Raw genomic sequence first — 20,144 nt, forward strand, 5'->3', positions numbered from 1 at the left:
CAAATTCAAGTGAAAACGCTCCCTAAAGTGTCCGGAGTTGTAAATATTATCAGTTTTTGGTCATTTACCAGCTTTCCACTGGTAATGTCTGGGATTAAAGAATGGCAGGAAATGTAGTACGAATCCATTTACTTTTATTTCAAGGGTTTCTTACAAGTTTTTAATCATTTCTGGAAACTCTAATTGCTTATTTTAAGAGATTTACCACAATTAGAGAGTTTTGTTACAAGTAAGTACTGGAATTGTTAGGATTTTAACTGATTCACACAAAAGAGGCCAGAGAAGTTCGGCCTCCATTGTAAACTTTCGCAATGTAGTCCTTAATTACAGTCTTTCTACAAAAATTTTGAGCTGTATAAGCATGAATTACTAATATTTGAAAGCAAATTGAAGTGAATACGCTCCCTAAAGTGTCCGCAGTTGTTAATATTATCAGTGTTCTGGTCATTTACCAGCTTTCCACTGGTAATGTCTGTCAGTAAAAAACGGCAGGAAATGTAGTACGAATCCATTTACTTTTATTTCAAGGGTTTCTTACAAGTTTATAATCATTTCTGGAAACTCTAATGGCGTATTTTAAGAGTTTTACCACAATTAGAGAGTTTTGTTACAAGTATGTACTGGAACCATAAGGATTTTAACTCACACAAAAACGCCAGAGACATTTGGCCTCAATTGTAAACATTAGCAGTGCAGTCCTTACTTACAGTCTTCCTACAGAAATTTTGAGCTGTATAAACATGAATTCCTAATATTTGAAAGCAAATTCAAGTGAAAACGCTCCCTAAAGTGTCCGGAGTTGTAAATATTATCAGTTTTCTAGTCATTTACCAGCTTTCCACTGGTAATGTCTGTCAGTAAAAAAACGGCAGGAAATGTAGTACGAATCCATTTACTTTTATTTCAAGGGTTTCTTACAAGTTTTTAATCGTTTCTGGAAACTCAAATTGCGTATTTTAAGAGTTTTACCAAAATTAGAGAGTTTTCTTACAAGTAAGTAATGGAACCATAAGGATTTTAAGTGATGCACACAGAAGACGCCAGAGAAGTTCGGCCTCAATTGTAACCATAGGCAGTATAGTCATTCCTTACAGACCTTCTACAGAAACTTTGAGCTGTATAAACATGAATTCCTAACATTTGAAAGCAAATTCAAGTGAAAACGCTCCCTAAAGTGTCCGGAGTTGTAAATATTATCAGTTTTCTGGTCATTTACCAGCTTTCCGCTGGTAATGTCTGGGATTAAAAAATGGCAGGAAATGTAGTACGAATCCATTTACTTTTATTTCAAGGGTTTCTTTCAAGTTTTTAATCATTTCTGGAAACTCTCATTGCGTATTTTAAGAGATTTACCACAATTAGAGAGTTTTGTTACAAGTAAGTACTGGAATTGTTAGGATTTTAACTGATTCACACAAAAGACGCCAGAGAAGTTCGGCCTCCATTGTAACCTTTCGCAATGTAGTCCTTAATTACAGTCTTTCTACAGAAATTTTGAGCTGTATAAGCATGAATTACTAACATTTGAAAGCAAATTCAAGTGAAAACGCTCCCTAAAGTGTCCGGAGTTGTTAATATTATCAGTGTTCTGGTCATTTACCAGCTTTCCACTGGTAATGTCTGTCAGTAAAAAACGGCAGGAAATGTAGTACGAATCCATTTACTTTTATTTCAAGGGTTTCTTACAAGTTTTTTATCATTTCTGGAAACTCTAATTGCGTATTTTAAGAGTTTTACCACAATTAGAGAGTTTTCTTACAAGTAAGTACTGGAACCGTAAGGATTTTAACTGATTCACACAAAAGACTCCAGAGATGTTCGGCCTCAATTGTAAACATAGGCAGTATAGTCATTCCTTACAGACCTTCTACAGAAACTTTGAGCTCTATAAACATGAATTCCTAACATTTGAAAGCAAATTCAAGTGAAAACGCTTCCTAAAGTGTCCGGAGTTGTAAATATTATCAGTTTTTGGTCATTTACCAGCTTTCCACTGGTAATGTCTCGGATTAAAAAACGGCAGGAAATGTAGTACGAATCCATTTACTTTTATTTCAAGGGTTTCTTACAAGTTTATAATCATTTCTGGAAACTCTAATTGCGTATTTTAAGAGTTTTACCACAATTAGAGGGTTTTCTTACAAGTAAGTAATGGAACCATAAGGATTTTAAGTCATTCACACAAAAGATGCCAGAGAGGTTTGGCCTCCATTGTAAACATTAGCAGTGAAGTCCTTACTTACAGTCTTTCTACAGAAATTTTGAGCTGTATAAACATGAATTCCTAATATTTGAAAGCAAATTCAAGTGAAAATGCTCCCTAAACTGTCCGGAGTTGTAAATAGTATCAGTTTTCTGGTCATTTACCAGCTTTCCACTGGTAATGTCTGTCAGTGATAAAACGGCAGGAAATGTAGTACGAATCCATTTACTTTTATTTCAAGGGATTCTTACAAGTTTATAATCTTTTCTGGAAACTCTTATTGCGTATTTTAAGAGTTTTACCACAATTAGAGAGTTTTGTTACAAGTATGTACTGGAACCATAAGGATTTTAACTCACACAAAAGACGCCAGAGACATTTGGCCTCAATTGTAAACATTAGCAGTGCAGTCCTTAGTTACAGTTTTTCTACAGAAATTTTGAGCTGTATAAACATGAATTCCTAATATTTGAAAGCAAATTCAAGTGAAAACGCTCCCTAAAGTGTACGGAGTTGTAAATAGTATCAGTTTTCTGGTCATTTACCAGCTTTCCACTGGTAATGTCTGTCAGTAAAAAAATGGCAGGAAATGTAGTACGAATCCATTTACTTTTATTTCAAGGGTTTCTTACAAGTTTTTAATCGTTTCTGGAAACTCAAATTGCGTATTTTAAGAGTTTTACCACAATTAGAGAGTTTTCTTACAAGTAAGTAATGGAACCGTAAGGATTTTAAGTGATTCACACAAAAGACGCCAGAGAAGTTTGGCCTCCGTTGTAAACTTTCGCAGTGAAGTCCTTACTTACAGTCTTTCTACAGAAATTTTGAGCTGTATAACCATGAATTCCTAACATTTGAAAGCAAATTCAAGTGAAAACGCTCCCTAAAGTGTCCGGAGTTGTAAATATTATCAGTTTTCTGGTCATTTACCAGCTTTCCGCTGGTAATGTCTGGGATTAAAAAATGACAGGAAATGTAGTACGAATCCATTTACTTTTATTTCAAGGGTTTCTTTCAAGTTTTTAATCATTTCTGGAAACTCTAATTGCGTATTTTAAGAGTTTTACCACAATTAGAGAGTTTTCTTACAAGAAAGTAATGGAACCGTAAGGATTTTAAGTGATTCACACAAAAGACGCCAGAGAAGTTTGGCCTCCGTTGTAAACTTTCGCAGTGAAGTCCTTACTTACAGTCTTTCTACAGAAATTTTGAGCTGTATAACCATGAATTCCTAACATTTGAAAGCAAATTCAAGTGAAAACGCTCCCTAAAGTGTCCGGAGTTGTAAATATTATCAGTTTTTGGTCATTTACCAGCTTTCCACTGGTAATGTCTGGGATTAAAGAATGGCAGGAAATGTAGTACGAATCCATTTACTTTTATTTCAAGGGTTTCTTACAAGTTTTTAATCATTTCTGGAAACTCTAATTGCGTATTTTAAGAGTTTTACCACAATTAGGGAGTTTTCTTACCAGTATGTACTGGAACCATAAGGATTTTAACTCACACAAAAGACGCCAGAGACATTTGGCCTCAATTGTAAACATTAGCAGTGATGTCCTTACTTACAGTCTTCCTACAGAAATTTTGAGCTGTATAAACATGAATTCCTAATATTTGAAAGCAAATTCAAGTGAAAACGCTCCCTAAAGTGTCCGGAGTTGTAAATATTATCAGTTTTTGGTCATTTACCAGCTTTCCACTGGTAATGTCTGTCAGTAAAAAACGGCAGGAAATGTAGTACGAATCCATTTACTTTTATTTCAAGGGTTTCTTACAAGTTTTTTATCATTTCTGGAAACTCTATTTGCGTATTTTAAGAGTTTTACCACAATTAGAGAGTTTTCTTACAAGTAAGTACTGGAACCGTAAGGATTTTCACTGATTCACACAAAAGACGCCAGAGAAGTTCGGCCTCAATTGTAAACATAGGCAGTATAGTCATTCCTTACAGACCTTCTACAGAAACTCTGAGCTCTATAAACATGAATTCCTAACATTTGAAAGCAAATTCAAGTGAAAACGCTTCCTAAAGTGTCCGGAGTTGTAAATATTATCAGTTTTTGGTCATTTACCAGCTTTCCACTGGTAATGTCTCGGATTAAAAAACGGCAGGAAATGTAGTACGAATCCATTTACTTTTATTTCAAGGGTTTCTTACAAGTTTATAATCATTTCTGGAAACTCTAATTGCGTATTTTAAGAGTTTTACCACAATTAGAGGGTTTTCTTACAAGTAAGTAATGGAACCGTAAGGATTTTAACTGATTCACACAAAAGACGCCAGAGAAGTTCGGCCTCCATTGTAAACATTAGCAGTGAAGTCCTTACTTACAGTCTTTCTACAGAAATTTTGAGCTGTATAAACATGAATTCCTAATATTTGAAAGCAAATTCAAGTGAAAACGCTCCCTAAAGTGTCCGGAGTGGTAAATATTATCAGTTTTTGGTCATTTACCAGCTTTCCACTGGTAATGTCTGTGATTAAAAAACGGCAGGAAATGTAGTACGAATCCATTTACTTTTATTTCAAGGGTTTCTTACAAGTTTATAATCATTTCTGGAAACTCTAATTGCGTATTTTAAGAGTTTTACCACAATTAGAGGGTTTTCTTACAAGTAAGTAATGGAACCATAAGGATTTTAAGTCATTCACACAAAAGACGCCAGAGAGGTTTGGCCTCCATTGTAAACATTAGCAGTGAAGTCCTTACTTACAGTCTTTCTACAGAAATTTTGAGCTGTATAAACATGAATTCCTAATATTTGAAAGCAAATTCAAGTGAAAATGCTCCCTAAAGTGTCTGGAGTTGTAAATAGTATCAGTTTTCTGGTCATTTACCAGCTTTCCACTGGTAATGTCTGTCAGTGATAAAACGGCAGGAAATGTAGTACGAATCCATTTACTTTTATTTCAAGGGATTCTTACAAGTTTATAATCTTTTCTGGAAACTCTTATTGCGTATTTTAAGAGTTTTACCACAATTAGAGAGTTTTGTTACAAGTATGTACTGGAACCATAAGGATTTTAACTCACACAAAAGACGCCAGAGACATTTGGCCTCAATTGTAAACATTAGCAGTGCAGTCCTTAGTTACAGTTTTTCTACAGAAATTTTGAGCTGTATAAACATGAATTCCTAATATTTGAAAGCAAATTCAAGTGAAAACGCTCCCTAAAGTGTACGGAGTTGTAAATAGTATCAGTTTTCTGGTCATTTACCAGCTTTCCACTGGTAATGTCTGTCAGTAAAAAAACGGCAGGAAATGTAGTACGAATCCATTTACTTTTATTTCAAGGGTTTCTTACAAGTTTTTAATCGTTTCTGGAAACTCAAATTGCGTATTTTAAGAGTTTTACCACAATTAGAGAGTTTTCTTACAAGTAAGTAATGGAACCGTAAGGATTTTAAGTGATTCACACAAAAGACGCCAGAGAAGTTTGGCCTCCGTTGTAAACTTTCGCAGTGAAGTCCTTACTTACAGTCTTTCTACAGAAATTTTGAGCTGTATAACCATGAATTCCTAACATTTGAAAGCAAATTCAAGTGAAAACGCTCCCTAAAGTGTCCGGAGTTGAAAATATTATCAGTTTTTGGTCATTTACCAGCTTTCCACTGGTAATGTCTGGGATTAAAGAATGGCAGGAAATGTAGTACGAATCCATTTACTTTTATTTCAAGGGTTTCTTACAAGTTTTTAATCATTTCTGGAAACTCTAATTGCGTATTTTAAGAGTTGTACCACAATTAGGGAGTTTTCTTACCAGTATGTACTGGAACCATAAGGATTTTAACTCACACAAAAGACGCCAGAGACATTTGGCCTCAATTGTAAACATTAGCAGTGATGTCCTTACTTACAGTCTTCCTACAGAAATTTGAGCTGTATAAACATGAATTCCTAATATTTGAAAGCAAATTCAAGTGAAAACGCTCCCTAAAGTGTCCGGAGTTGTAAATATTATCAGTTTTCTGGTCATTTACCAGCTTTCCACTGGTAATGTCTGTCAGTAAAAAAACGGCAGGAAATGTAGTACGAATCCATTTACTTTTATTTCAAGGGTTTCTTACAAGTTTTTAATCGTTTCTGGAAACTCAAATTGCGTATTTTAAGAGTTTTACCAAAGTTAGAGAGTTTTCTTACAAGTAAGTAATGGAACCATAAGGATTTTAAGTGATGCACACAAAAGACGCCAGAGAAGTTCGGCCTCAATTGTAAACATAGGCAGTATAGTCATTCCTTACAGACCTTCTACAGAAACTTTGAGCTGTATAAACATGAATTCCTAACATTTGAAAGCAAATTCAAGTGAAAACGCTCCCTAAAGTGTCCGGAGTTGTAAATATTATCAGTTTTCTGGTCATTTACCAGCTTTCCGCTGGTAATGTCTGGGATTAAAAAATGACAGGAAATGTAGTACGAATCCATTTACTTTTATTTCAAGGGTTTCTTTCAAGTTTTTAATCATTTCTGGAAACTCTAATTGCGTATTTTAAGAGTTTTACCACAATTAGGGAGTTTTCTTACCAGTATGTACTGGAACCATAAGGATTTTAACTCACACAAAAGACGCCAGAGACATTTGGCCTCAATTGTAAACATTAGCAGTGATGTCCTTACTTACAGTCTTCCTACAGAAATTTTGAGCTGTATAAACATGAATTCCTAATATTTGAAAGCAAATTCAAGTGAAAACGCTCCCTAAAGTGTCCGGAGTTGTAAATATTATCAGTTTTTGGTCATTTACCAGCTTTCCACTGGTAATGTCTGTCAGTAAAAAACGGCAGGAAATGTAGTACGAATCCATTTACTTTTATTTCAAGGGTTTCTTACAAGTTTTTTATCATTTCTGGAAACTCTATTTGCGTATTTTAAGAGTTTTACCACAATTAGAGAGTTTTCTTACAAGTAAGTACTGGAACCGTAAGGATTTTAACTGATTCACACAAAAGACGCCAGAGAAGTTCGGCCTCAATTGTAAACATAGGCAGTATAGTCATTCCTTACAGACCTTCTACAGAAACTCTGAGCTCTATAAACATGAATTCCTAACATTTGAAAGCAAATTCAAGTGAAAACGCTTCCTAAAGTGTCCGGAGTTGTAAATATTATCAGTTTTTGGTCATTTACCAGCTTTCCACTGGTAATGTCTCGGATTAAAAAACGGCAGGAAATGTAGTACGAATCCATTTACTTTTATTTCAAGGGTTTCTTTCAAGTTTTTAATCATTTCTGGAAACTCTAATTGCGTATTTTAAGAGTTTTACCACAATTAGAGAGTTTTCTTACAAGAAAGTAATGGAACCGTAAGGATTTTAAGTGATTCACACAAAAGACGCCAGAGAAGTTTGGCCTCCGTTGTAAACTTTCGCAGTGAAGTCCTTACTTACAGTCTTTCTACAGAAATTTTGAGCTGTATAAACATGAATTCCTAATATTTGAAAGCAAATTCAAGTGAAAACGCTCCCTAAAGTGTCCGGAGTGGTAAATATTATCAGTTTTTGGTCATTTACCAGCTTTCCACTGGTAATGTCTGTGATTAAAAAACGGCAGGAAATGTAGTACGAATCCATTTACTTTTATTTCAAGGGTTTCTTACAAGTTTATAATCATTTCTGGAAACTCTAATTGCGTATTTTAAGAGTTTTACCACAATTAGAGGGTTTTCTTACAAGTAAGTAATGGAACCATAAGGATTTTAAGTCATTCACACAAAAGACGCCAGAGAGGTTTGGCCTCCATTGTAAACATTAGCAGTGAAGTCCTTACTTACAGTCTTTCTACAGAAATTTTGAGCTGTATAAACATGAATTCCTAATATTTGAAAGCAAATTCAAGTGAAAATGCTCCCTAAAGTGTCTGGAGTTGTAAATAGTATCAGTTTTCTGGTCATTTACCAGCTTTCCACTGGTAATGTCTGTCAGTGATAAAACGGCAGGAAATGTAGTACGAATCCATTTACTTTTATTTCAAGGGATTCTTACAAGTTTATAATCTTTTCTGGAAACTCTTATTGCGTATTTTAAGAGTTTTACCACAATTAGAGAGTTTTGTTACAAGTATGTACTGGAACCATAAGGATTTTAACTCACACAAAAGACGCCAGAGACATTTGGCCTCAATTGTAAACATTAGCAGTGCAGTCCTTAGTTACAGTTTTTCTACAGAAATTTTGAGCTGTATAAACATGAATTCCTAATATTTGAAAGCAAATTCAAGTGAAAACGCTCCCTAAAGTGTACGGAGTTGTAAATAGTATCAGTTTTCTGGTCATTTACCAGCTTTCCACTGGTAATGTCTGTCAGTAAAAAAACGGCAGGAAATGTAGTACGAATCCATTTACTTTTATTTCAAGGGTTTCTTACAAGTTTTTAATCGTTTCTGGAAACTCAAATTGCGTATTTTAAGAGTTTTACCACAATTAGAGAGTTTTCTTACAAGTAAGTAATGGAACCGTAAGGATTTTAAGTGATTCACACAAAAGACGCCAGAGAAGTTTGGCCTCCGTTGTAAACTTTCGCAGTGAAGTCCTTACTTACAGTCTTTCTACAGAAATTTTGAGCTGTATAACCATGAATTCCTAACATTTGAAAGCAAATTCAAGTGAAAACGCTCCCTAAAGTGTCCGGAGTTGAAAATATTATCAGTTTTTGGTCATTTACCAGCTTTCCACTGGTAATGTCTGGGATTAAAGAATGGCAGGAAATGTAGTACGAATCCATTTACTTTTATTTCAAGGGTTTCTTACAAGTTTTTAATCATTTCTGGAAACTCTAATTGCGTATTTTAAGAGTTGTACCACAATTAGGGAGTTTTCTTACCAGTATGTACTGGAACCATAAGGATTTTAACTCACACAAAAGACGCCAGAGACATTTGGCCTCAATTGTAAACATTAGCAGTGATGTCCTTACTTACAGTCTTCCTACAGAAATTTGAGCTGTATAAACATGAATTCCTAATATTTGAAAGCAAATTCAAGTGAAAACGCTCCCTAAAGTGTCCGGAGTTGTAAATATTATCAGTTTTCTGGTCATTTACCAGCTTTCCACTGGTAATGTCTGTCAGTAAAAAAACGGCAGGAAATGTAGTACGAATCCATTTACTTTTATTTCAAGGGTTTCTTACAAGTTTTTAATCGTTTCTGGAAACTCAAATTGCGTATTTTAAGAGTTTTACCAAAGTTAGAGAGTTTTCTTACAAGTAAGTAATGGAACCATAAGGATTTTAAGTGATGCACACAAAAGACGCCAGAGAAGTTCGGCCTCAATTGTAAACATAGGCAGTATAGTCATTCCTTACAGACCTTCTACAGAAACTTTGAGCTGTATAAACATGAATTCCTAACATTTGAAAGCAAATTCAAGTGAAAACGCTCCCTAAAGTGTCCGGAGTTGTAAATATTATCAGTTTTCTGGTCATTTACCAGCTTTCCGCTGGTAATGTCTGGGATTAAAAAATGACAGGAAATGTAGTACGAATCCATTTACTTTTATTTCAAGGGTTTCTTTCAAGTTTTTAATCATTTCTGGAAACTCTAATTGCGTATTTTAAGAGTTTTACCACAATTAGGGAGTTTTCTTACCAGTATGTACTGGAACCATAAGGATTTTAACTCACACAAAAGACGCCAGAGACATTTGGCCTCAATTGTAAACATTAGCAGTGATGTCCTTACTTACAGTCTTCCTACAGAAATTTTGAGCTGTATAAACATGAATTCCTAATATTTGAAAGCAAATTCAAGTGAAAACGCTCCCTAAAGTGTCCGGAGTTGTAAATATTATCAGTTTTTGGTCATTTACCAGCTTTCCACTGGTAATGTCTGTCAGTAAAAAACGGCAGGAAATGTAGTACGAATCCATTTACTTTTATTTCAAGGGTTTCTTACAAGTTTTTTATCATTTCTGGAAACTCTATTTGCGTATTTTAAGAGTTTTACCACAATTAGAGAGTTTTCTTACAAGTAAGTACTGGAACCGTAAGGATTTTAACTGATTCACACAAAAGACGCCAGAGAAGTTCGGCCTCAATTGTAAACATAGGCAGTATAGTCATTCCTTACAGACCTTCTACAGAAACTCTGAGCTCTATAAACATGAATTCCTAACATTTGAAAGCAAATTCAAGTGAAAACGCTTCCTAAAGTGTCCGGAGTTGTAAATATTATCAGTTTTTGGTCATTTACCAGCTTTCCACTGGTAATGTCTCGGATTAAAAAACGGCAGGAAATGTAGTACGAATCCATTTACTTTTATTTCAAGGGTTTCTTTCAAGTTTTTAATCATTTCTGGAAACTCTAATTGCGTATTTTAAGAGTTTTACCACAATTAGAGAGTTTTCTTACAAGAAAGTAATGGAACCGTAAGGATTTTAAGTGATTCACACAAAAGACGCCAGAGAAGTTTGGCCTCCGTTGTAAACTTTCGCAGTGAAGTCCTTACTTACAGTCTTTCTACAGAAATTTTGAGCTGTATAACCATGAATTCCTAACATTTGAAAGCAAATTCAAGTGAAAACGCTCCCTAAAGTGTCCGGAGTTGTAAATATTATCAGTTTTTGGTCATTTACCAGCTTTCCACTGGTAATGTCTGGGATTAAAGAATGGCAGGAAATGTAGTACGAATCCATTTACTTTTATTTCAAGGTTTTCTTACAAGTTTTTAATCATTTCTGGAAACTCTAATTGCGTATTTTAAGAGTTTTACCACAATTAGGGAGTTTTCTTACCAGTATGTACTGGAACCATAAGGATTTTAACTCACACAAAAGACGCCAGAGACATTTGGCCTCAATTGTAAACATTAGCAGTGATGTCCTTACTTACAGTCTTCCTACAGAAATTTTGAGCTGTATAAACATGAATTCCTAATATTTGAAAGCAAATTCAAGTGAAAACGCTCCCTAAAGTGTCCGGAGTTGTAAATATTATCAGTTTTTGGTCATTTACCAGCTTTCCACTGGTAATGTCTGTCAGTAAAAAACGGCAGGAAATGTAGTACGAATCCATTTACTTTTATTTCAAGGGTTTCTTACAAGTTTTTTATCATTTCTGGAAACTCTATTTGCGTATTTTAAGAGTTTTACCACAATTAGAGAGTTTTGTTACAAGTAAGTACTGGAACCGTAAGGATTTTAACTGATTCACACAAAAGACGCCAGAGAAGTTCGGCCTCCATTGTAAACATTAGCAGTGAAGTCCTTACTTACAGTCTTTCTACAGAAATTTTGAGCTGTATAAACAGGAATTCCTAATATTTGAAAGCAAATTCAAGTGAAAACGCTCCCTAAAGTGTCCGGAGTGGTAAATATTATCAGTTTTTGGTCATTTACCAGCTTTCCACTGGTAATGTCTGTGATTAAAAAACGGCAGGAAATGTAGTACGAATCCATTTACTTTTATTTCAAGGGTTTCTTACAAGTTTATAATCATTTCTGGAAACTCTTATTGCGTATTTTAAGAGTTTTACCACAATTAGAGAGTTTTCTTACAAGTAAGTACTGGAACCATAAGGATTTTAACTGATTCACACAAAAGACGCCAGAGAAGTTCGGCCTCAATTGTAAACATAGGCAGTATAGTCATTCCTTACAGACCTTCTACAGAAACTTTGAGCTGTATAAACATGAATTCCTAACAATTGAAAGCAAATTCAAGTGAAAACGCTCCCTAAAGTGTCCGGAGTTGTTAATATTATCAGTGTTCTGGTCATTTACCAGCTTTCCACTGGTAATGTCTGTCAGTAAAAAACGGCAGGAAATGTAGTACGAATCCATTTACTTTTATTTCAAGGGTTTCTTACAAGTTTTTAATCATTTCTGGAAACTCAAATTGCGTATTTTAAGAGTTTTACCACAATTAGAGAGTTTTGTTACAAGTAAGTACTGGAACCATAAGGATTTTAACTGATTCACACGAAAGACCCCAGAGAAGTTCGGCCTCAATTGTAAACATTAGCAGTTAAATCCTTACTTACAGTCTTCCTACAGAAACTTTGAGCTGTATAAACATGAATTCCTAATATTTGAAAGCAAATTCAAGTGAAAACGCTCCCTAAAGTGTCCGGAGTGGTAAATATTATCAGTTTTTGGTCATTTACCAGCTTTCCACTGGTAATGTCTGTGATTAAAAAACGGCAGGAAATGTAGTACGAATCGATTTGCTTTTATTTCAAGGGTTTCTTACAAGTTTTTAATCATTTCTGGAAACTCAAATTGCGTTTTTTAAGAGTTTTACCACAATTAGAGAGTTTTCTTACAAGTAAGTACTGGAACCATAAGGATTTTAACTGATTCACACAAAAGACGCCAGAGAAGTTCGGCCTCAATTGTAAACATAGGCAGTATAGTCATTCCTTACAGACCTTCTACAGAAACTTTGAGCTCTATAAACATGAATTCCTAACATTTGAAAGCAAATTCAAGTGAAAATGCTCCCTAAAGTGACCGGAGTTGTTAATATTATCAGTGTACTGGTCATTTACCAGCTTTCCATTTGTAATGTCTGTCAGTAAAAAATGGCAGGAAATGTAGTACGAATCCATTTACTTTTATTTCAAGGGTTTCTTACAAGTTTTTTATCATTTCTGGAAACTCTAATTGCGTATTTTAAGAGTTTTACCACAATTAGAGAGTTTTCTTACAAGTAAGTACTGGAACCATAAGGATTTTAACTGATTCACACAAAAGACGCCAGACAAGTTCGGCCTCAACTGTAAACATAGGCAGTATAGTCATTCCTTACAGACCTTCTACAGAAACTTTGAGCTGTATAAACATGAATTCCTAACAATTGAAAGCAAATTCAAGTGAAAACGCTCCCTAAAGTGTCCGGAGTTGTTAATATTATCAGTGTTCTGGTCATTTACCAGCTTTCCACTGGTAATGTCTGTCAGTAAAAAACGGCAGGAAATGTAGTACGAATCCATTTACTTTTATTTCAAGGGTTTCTTACAAGTTTTTTATCATTTCTGGAAACTCTAATTGCGTATTTTAAGAGTTTTACCACAATTAGAGAGTTTTCTTACAAGTAAGTACTGGAACCGTAAGGATTTTAACTGATTCACACAAAAGACGCCAGAGATGTTCGGCCTCAATTGTAAACATAGGCAGTATAGTCATTCCTTACAGACCTTCTACAGAAACTTTGAGCTCTATAAACATGAATTCCTAACATTTGAAAGGAAATTCAAGTGAAAACGCTTCCTAAAGTGTCCGGAGTTGTAAATATTATCAGTTTTTGGTCATTTACCAGCTTTCCACTGGTAATGTCTCGGATTAAAAAACGGCAGGAAATGTAGTACGAATCCATTTACTTTTATTTCAAGGGTTTCTTACAAGTTTATAATCATTTCTGGAAACTCTAATTGCGTATTTTAAGAGTTTTACCACAATTAGAGGGTTTTCTTACAAGTAAGTAATGGAACCGTAAGGATTTTAAGTGATTCACACAAAAGACGCCAGAGAAGTTCGGCCTCCATTGTAAACATTAGCAGTGAAGTCCTTACTTACAGTCTTTCTACAGAAATTTTGAGCTGTATAAACATGAATTCCTAATATTTGAAAGCAAATTCAAGTGAAAATGCTCCCTAAGGTGTCCGGAGTTGTAAATAGTATCAGTTTTCTGGTCATTTACCAGCTTTCCACTGGTAATGTCTGTCAGTGATAAAACGGCAGGAAATGTAGTACGAATCCATTTACTTTTATTTCAAGGGATTCTTAAAAGTTTATAATCTTTTCTGGAAACTCTTATTGCGTATTTTAAGAGTTTTACCACAATTAGAGAGTTTGTTACAAGTAAGTACTGGAACCGTAAGGATTTTAACTGATTCACAGGAAAGACGCCAGAGAAGTTCGGCCTCAATTGTAAACATTAGCAGTGAGGTCCTTACTGACTGTCTTTCTACAGAAATTTTGTGCTGTATAAACATGAATTCCTAACATTTGAAAGCAAATTCAAGTGAAAACGCTCCCTAAGGTGTCCGGAGTTGTAAATATTATCAGTTTTCTGGTCATTTACCAGCTTTCCACTGGTAATGTCTGGGATTAAAAAACGGCAGGAAATGTAGTAAGAATCCATTTACTTTTATTTCAAGGGTTTCTTACAAGTTTATAATCATTTCCGGAAACTCTAATTGCGTATTTTAAGAGTTTTACCACAATTAGAGAGTTTTCTTACAAGTAAGTACTGGAACCGTAAGGATTTTAACTCATTCAAACAAAAGACGCCAGAGAAGTTCGGCCTCAATTGTAAACATAGGCAGTATAGTCATTCCTTACAAACTTTCTACAGAAACTTTGAGCTGTATAAACATGAATTCCTAACATTTGAAAGCAAATTCAAGTGAAAATGCTCCCTAAAGTGTCCGGATTTGTAAATATTATCAGTTTTCTGGTCATTTACCAGCTTTCCACTGGTAATGTCTGGGATTAAAAAACGGCAGGAAATGTAGTACGAATCCATTTACTTTTATTTTAAGGGTTTCGTACAAGTTTATAATCATTTCCGGAAACTCTAATTGCGTATTTTAAGAGTTTTACCACAATTGGAGAGTTTGTTACAAGTAAGTACTGGAACCGTAAGGATTTTAACTGATTCACAGGAAAGACGCCAGAGAAGTTCGGCCTCAATTGTAAACATTAGCAGTGAAGTCCTTACTGACTGTCTTTCTACAGAAATTTTGAGCTGTATAAACATGAATTGCTAACCTTTCAAAGCAAATTCAAGTGAAAACGCTCCCTAAAGTGTCAGGGGTTGTAAATATTATCAGTTTTCTGGTCATTTACCAGCTTTCCACTGGTAATGTCTGTCAGTAAAAAACGGCAGGAAATGTAGTACGAATCCATTTACTTTTATTTCAAGGGTTTCTTACAAGTTATAATCATTTCTAAGAACTCTAATTGCGTATTTTAAGAGTTTTACCACAATTAGAGAGTTTTCTTACAAGTAAGTACTGGAACGGTAAGGATTTTAACTCATTCACACAAAAGACGCCAGAGAAGTTCAGCCTCAATTGTAAACATTTGCAGTGTAGTCCTTACTTACAGTCTTTCTTCAGAAATTTTGAGCTGTATAAACATGAATTCCTAACATTTGAAAACAAATTCAAGTGAAAACGCTCCCTAAAGTGTCCGGAGTTGTAAATATTATCAGTTTTCTGGTCATTTACCAGCTTTCCACTGGTAATGTCTGGGATTAAAAACGGCAGGAAATGTAGTACGAATCCATTTACTTTTATTTCAAGGGTTTCTTACAAGTTTTTAATCATTTCTGGAAACTCTACTTGCGTATTTTAAGAGTTTTACCACAATTAGAGAGTTTTCTTACAAGTAAGTACTGGAACCGTAAGGATTTTAACTGATTCACACAAAAGACGCCAGAGAAGTTCGGCCTCTATTGTAAACATAGGCAGTATAGTCATTCGTTACAGACTTTCTACAGAAACTTTTAGCTGTATAAACATGAATTCCTAACATTTGAAAGCAAATTCAAGTGAAGACGCTCCCTAAAGTGTCTGGAGTTGTAAATATTATCAGTTTTCTGGTCATTTACCAGCTTTCCACTGGTAATGTCTGTCAGTAAAAAACGGCAGGAAATGTAGTACGAATCCATTTACTTTTATTTCAAGGGATTCTTACAAGTTTATAATCATTTCTGGAAACTCTTATTGCGTATTTTAAGAGTTTTACCACAATTAGAGAGTTTGTTACAAGTAAGCACTGGAACCGTAAGGATTTTATCTGATTCACAGGAAAGACGCCACAGAAGTTCGGACTCAATTTTAAACATTAGCAGTGAAGTCCTTACTGACTGTCTTTCTACAGAAATTTTGAGCTGTATAAACATGAATTCCTAACATTTGAAAGCAAATTCATGTGAAAACTCTCCCTAAAGTGTCCGGAGTTGTAAATATTATCAGTTTTCTGGTCATTTACCAGCTTTCCACTGGTAATGTCTGTCAGTGATAAAACGGCAGGAAATGTAGTACGAATCCATTTACTTTTATTTCAAGGGTTTCTTACAAGTTCATAATCATTTCTGGAAACTCTACTTGCGTATTTTAAGAGTTTTACCGCAATTAGAGAGTTTAGTTACAAGTAAGTACTGTAACTGTAAGGATTTTAACTGATTCACAGGAAAGACGCCAGAGAAGTTCGGCCTCAATTGTAAACATTAGCAGTGAGGTCCTTACTGACTGTCTTTCTACAGAAATTTTGTGCTGTATAAACATGAATTCCTAACATTTGAAAGCAAATTCAAGTGAAAATGCTCCCTAAGGTGTCCGGAGTTGTAAATATTATCAGTTTTCTGGTCATTTACCAGCTTTCCACTGGTAATGTCTGGGATTAAAAAATGGCAGGAAATGTAGTACGAATCCATTTACTTTTATTTCAAGGGTTTCTTACAAGTTTATAATCATTTCCGGAAACTCTAATTGCGTATTTTAAGAGTTTTACCACAATTAGAGAGTTTTCTTACAAGTAAGTACTGGAACCGTAAGGATTTTAACTCATTCACACAAAAGACGCCAGAGAAGTTCGGCCTCAATTGTAAACATAGGCAGTATAGTCATTCCTTACAAACTTTCTACAGAAACTTTGAGCTGTATAAACATGAATTCCTAACATTTGAAAGCAAATTCAAGTGAAAATGCTCCCTAAAGTGTCCGGATTTTTAAATATTATCAGTTTTCTGGTCATTTACCAGCTTTCCACTGGTAATGTCTGGGATTAAAAAACGGCAGGAAATGTAGTACGAATCCATTTACTTTTATTTCAAGGGTTTCGTACAAGTTTATAATCATTTCCGGAAACTCTAATTGCGTATTTTAAGAGTTTTCCCACAATTAGAGAGTTTGTTACAAGTAAGTACTGGAACCGTAAGGATTTTAACTGATTCACAGGAAAGACGCCAGAGAAGTTCGGCCTCAATTGTAAACATTAGCAGTGAGGTCCTTACTGACTGTCTTTCTACAGAAATTTTGTGCTGTATAAACATGAATTCCTAACATTTGAAAGCAAATTCAAGTGAAAACGCTCCCTAAAGTGTCCGGAGTTTTAAATATTATCAGATTTCTGGTCATTTACCAGCTTTCCACTGGTAATGTCTGTCAGTGATAAAACGGCAGGAAATGTAGTACGAATCCATTTACTTTTATTTCAAGGGTTTCTTACAAGTTTTTAATCATTTCTGGAGACTCTACTTGCGTATTTTAAGAGTTTTACCACAATTAGAGAGTTTTCTTACAAGTAAGTACTGGAACCATAAGGATTTTAACTGATTCACACAAAAGACGCCAGAGAAGTTCGGCCTCTATTGTAAACATAGGCAGTATAGTCATTCCTTACAGACTTTCTACAGAAACTTTTAGCTGTATAAACATGAATTCCTAACATTTGAAAGCAAATTCAAGTGAAAACGCTCCCTAAAGTGTCCGGAGTTGTAAATATTATCAGTTTTCTTGTCATTTACCAGCTTTCCACTGGTAATGTCTGGGATTAAAAAACGTCAGGAAATGTAGTACGAATCCTTTTACTTTTATTTCAAGGGTTTATTACAAGTTTATAATCATTTCCGGAAACTCTAATTGCGTATTGTAAGAGTTTTACCACAATTAGAGAGTTTTCTTACAAGTAAGTACTGGAACGGTAAGGATTTTAACTGATTCACACAAAAGACGCCAGAGAAGTTCGGCCTCAATTGTAAACATTAGCAGTGAAGTCCTTACTGACTGTCTTTCTACAGAAATTTTGAGCTGTATAAACATGAATTCCTAACATTTGAAAGCAAATTCAAGTGAAAACGCTCCCAAAAGTGTCCGGAGTTGTAAATATTATCAGTTTTCTGGTCATTTACCAGATTTCCACTGGTAATGTCTGTCAGTGAAAAAACGCCAGGAAATGTACTACGAATCCATTTACTTTTATTTCAAGGGTTTCTTACAAGTTTATAATCATTTCTGGAAACTCTTATTGCGTATTTTAAGAGTTTTACCACAATTAGAGAGTTTGTTACAAGTAAGTACTGGAACCGTATGGATTTTAACTGATTCACAGGAAAGACGCCAGAGAAGATCGGACTCAATTGTAAACATTAGCAGTGAAGTCCTTACTTACAGTCTTTCTTCAGAAATTTTGAGCTGTATAAACATGAATTCCTAACATTTGAAAGCAAATTCAATTGAAAACGCTCCCTAAAGTGTCCGGAGTTGTAAATATTATCAGTTTTCTGGTCATTTACCAGCTTACCACTGGTAATGTCTGGGATTAAAAAAACGGCAGGAAATGTAGTACGAATCCATTTACTTTTATTTCAAGGGTTTCTTACTAGTTTCTAATCATTTCCGGAAACTCTAATTGCGTTTTTTAAGGGTTTTACCACAATTAGAGAGTTTTCTTACAAGTAAGTACTGGAACCGTAAGGATTTTAACTGATTCACACAAAAGCCCCCAGAGAAGTTCGGCCTCAATTGTAAACATAGGCAGTATAGTCATTCCTTACAGACTTTCTACAGAAACTTTTAGCTGTATAAACATGAATTCCTAACATTTGAAAGCAAATTCAAGTGAAAACGCTCCCTAAAGTGTCCGGAGTTGTAAATATTATCAGTTTTCTGGTCATTTACCAGCTTTCCACTGGTAATGTCTGGGATTAAAAACGGCAGGAAATGTAGTACGAATCCATTTACTTTTATTTCAAGGGTTTCTTACAAGTTTATAATCGTTTCTGGAAACTCTTATTGCGTATTTTAAGAGTTTTACCACAATTAGAGAGTTTGTTACAAGTAAGTACTGGAACCGTAAGGATTTTAACTGATTCACAGGAAAGACGCCAGAGAAGATCGGACTCAATTGTAAACATTAGCAGTGAGGTCCTTACTGACTGTCTTTCTACAGAAATTTTGAGCTGTATAAACATGAATTGCTAACATTTGAAAGCAAATTCAAGTGAAAACGCTCCCTAAGGTGTCCGGAGTTGTAAATATTATCAGTTTTCTGGTCATTTAGCAGCTTTCCACTGGTAATGTCTGGGATTAAAAAACGGCAGGAAATGTAGTCCGAATCCATTTACTTTTATTTCAAGGGTTTCTTACAAGTTTATAATCATTTCCGGAAACTCCAATTGCGTATTTTAAGAGTTTTACCACAATTAGAGAGTTTTCCTACAAGTAAGTACTGGAACCGTAAGGATATTAACTGATTCACACAAAAGACGCCAGAGAAGTTCGGCCTCAATTGTAAACATAGGCAGTATAGTCATTCCTTACAGACTTTCTACAGAAACTTTGAGCTGTATAAACATGAATTCCTAACATTTGAAAGCAAATTCAAGTGAAAACGCTCCCTAAAGTGTCCGGACTTGTAAATATTATCAGTTTTCTGGTCATTTACCAGCTTTCAACTGGTAATGTCTGGGTTTAAAAAAACGGCAAGAACTGTAGTACGAATCCATTTACTTTTATTTCAAGGGTTTCTTCCAAGTTTATAATCATTTCCGGAAACTCTAATTGCGTATTTTAAGAGTTTTACCACAATTAGAGAGTTTTCTTACAAGTAAGTACTGGAACCGTAAGGATTTTAACTGATTCACACAAAAGACGCCAGAGAAGTTCGGGCTCAATTGGAAACATAGGCAGTATAGTCATTCCTTGCAGAATTTCTACAGAAATTTTGAGCTGTATAACCATAAATTCCTAACATTTGAAAGCAAATTCAAATGAAAACGCTCCCTAAAGTGTCCGGAGTTGTAAATATTATCAGTTTTCTGGTCATTTGCCAGCTTTCCACTGGTAATGTCTGTCAGTAAAAAACAGCAGGAAATGTAGTACGAATCCATTTACTTTTATTTCAAGGGTTTCTTACAAGTTTATAATCATTTCTGGAAACCCTAATTGCGTATTTTAAGAGATTTACCACAATTGGAGAGTTTTCTTACAAG

The sequence above is a fragment of the Myotis daubentonii genome, chromosome 4, assembly GCF_963259705.1.
Source record: "Myotis daubentonii chromosome 4, mMyoDau2.1, whole genome shotgun sequence".
Taxonomy (NCBI): Eukaryota; Metazoa; Chordata; class Mammalia; order Chiroptera; family Vespertilionidae; genus Myotis; species Myotis daubentonii.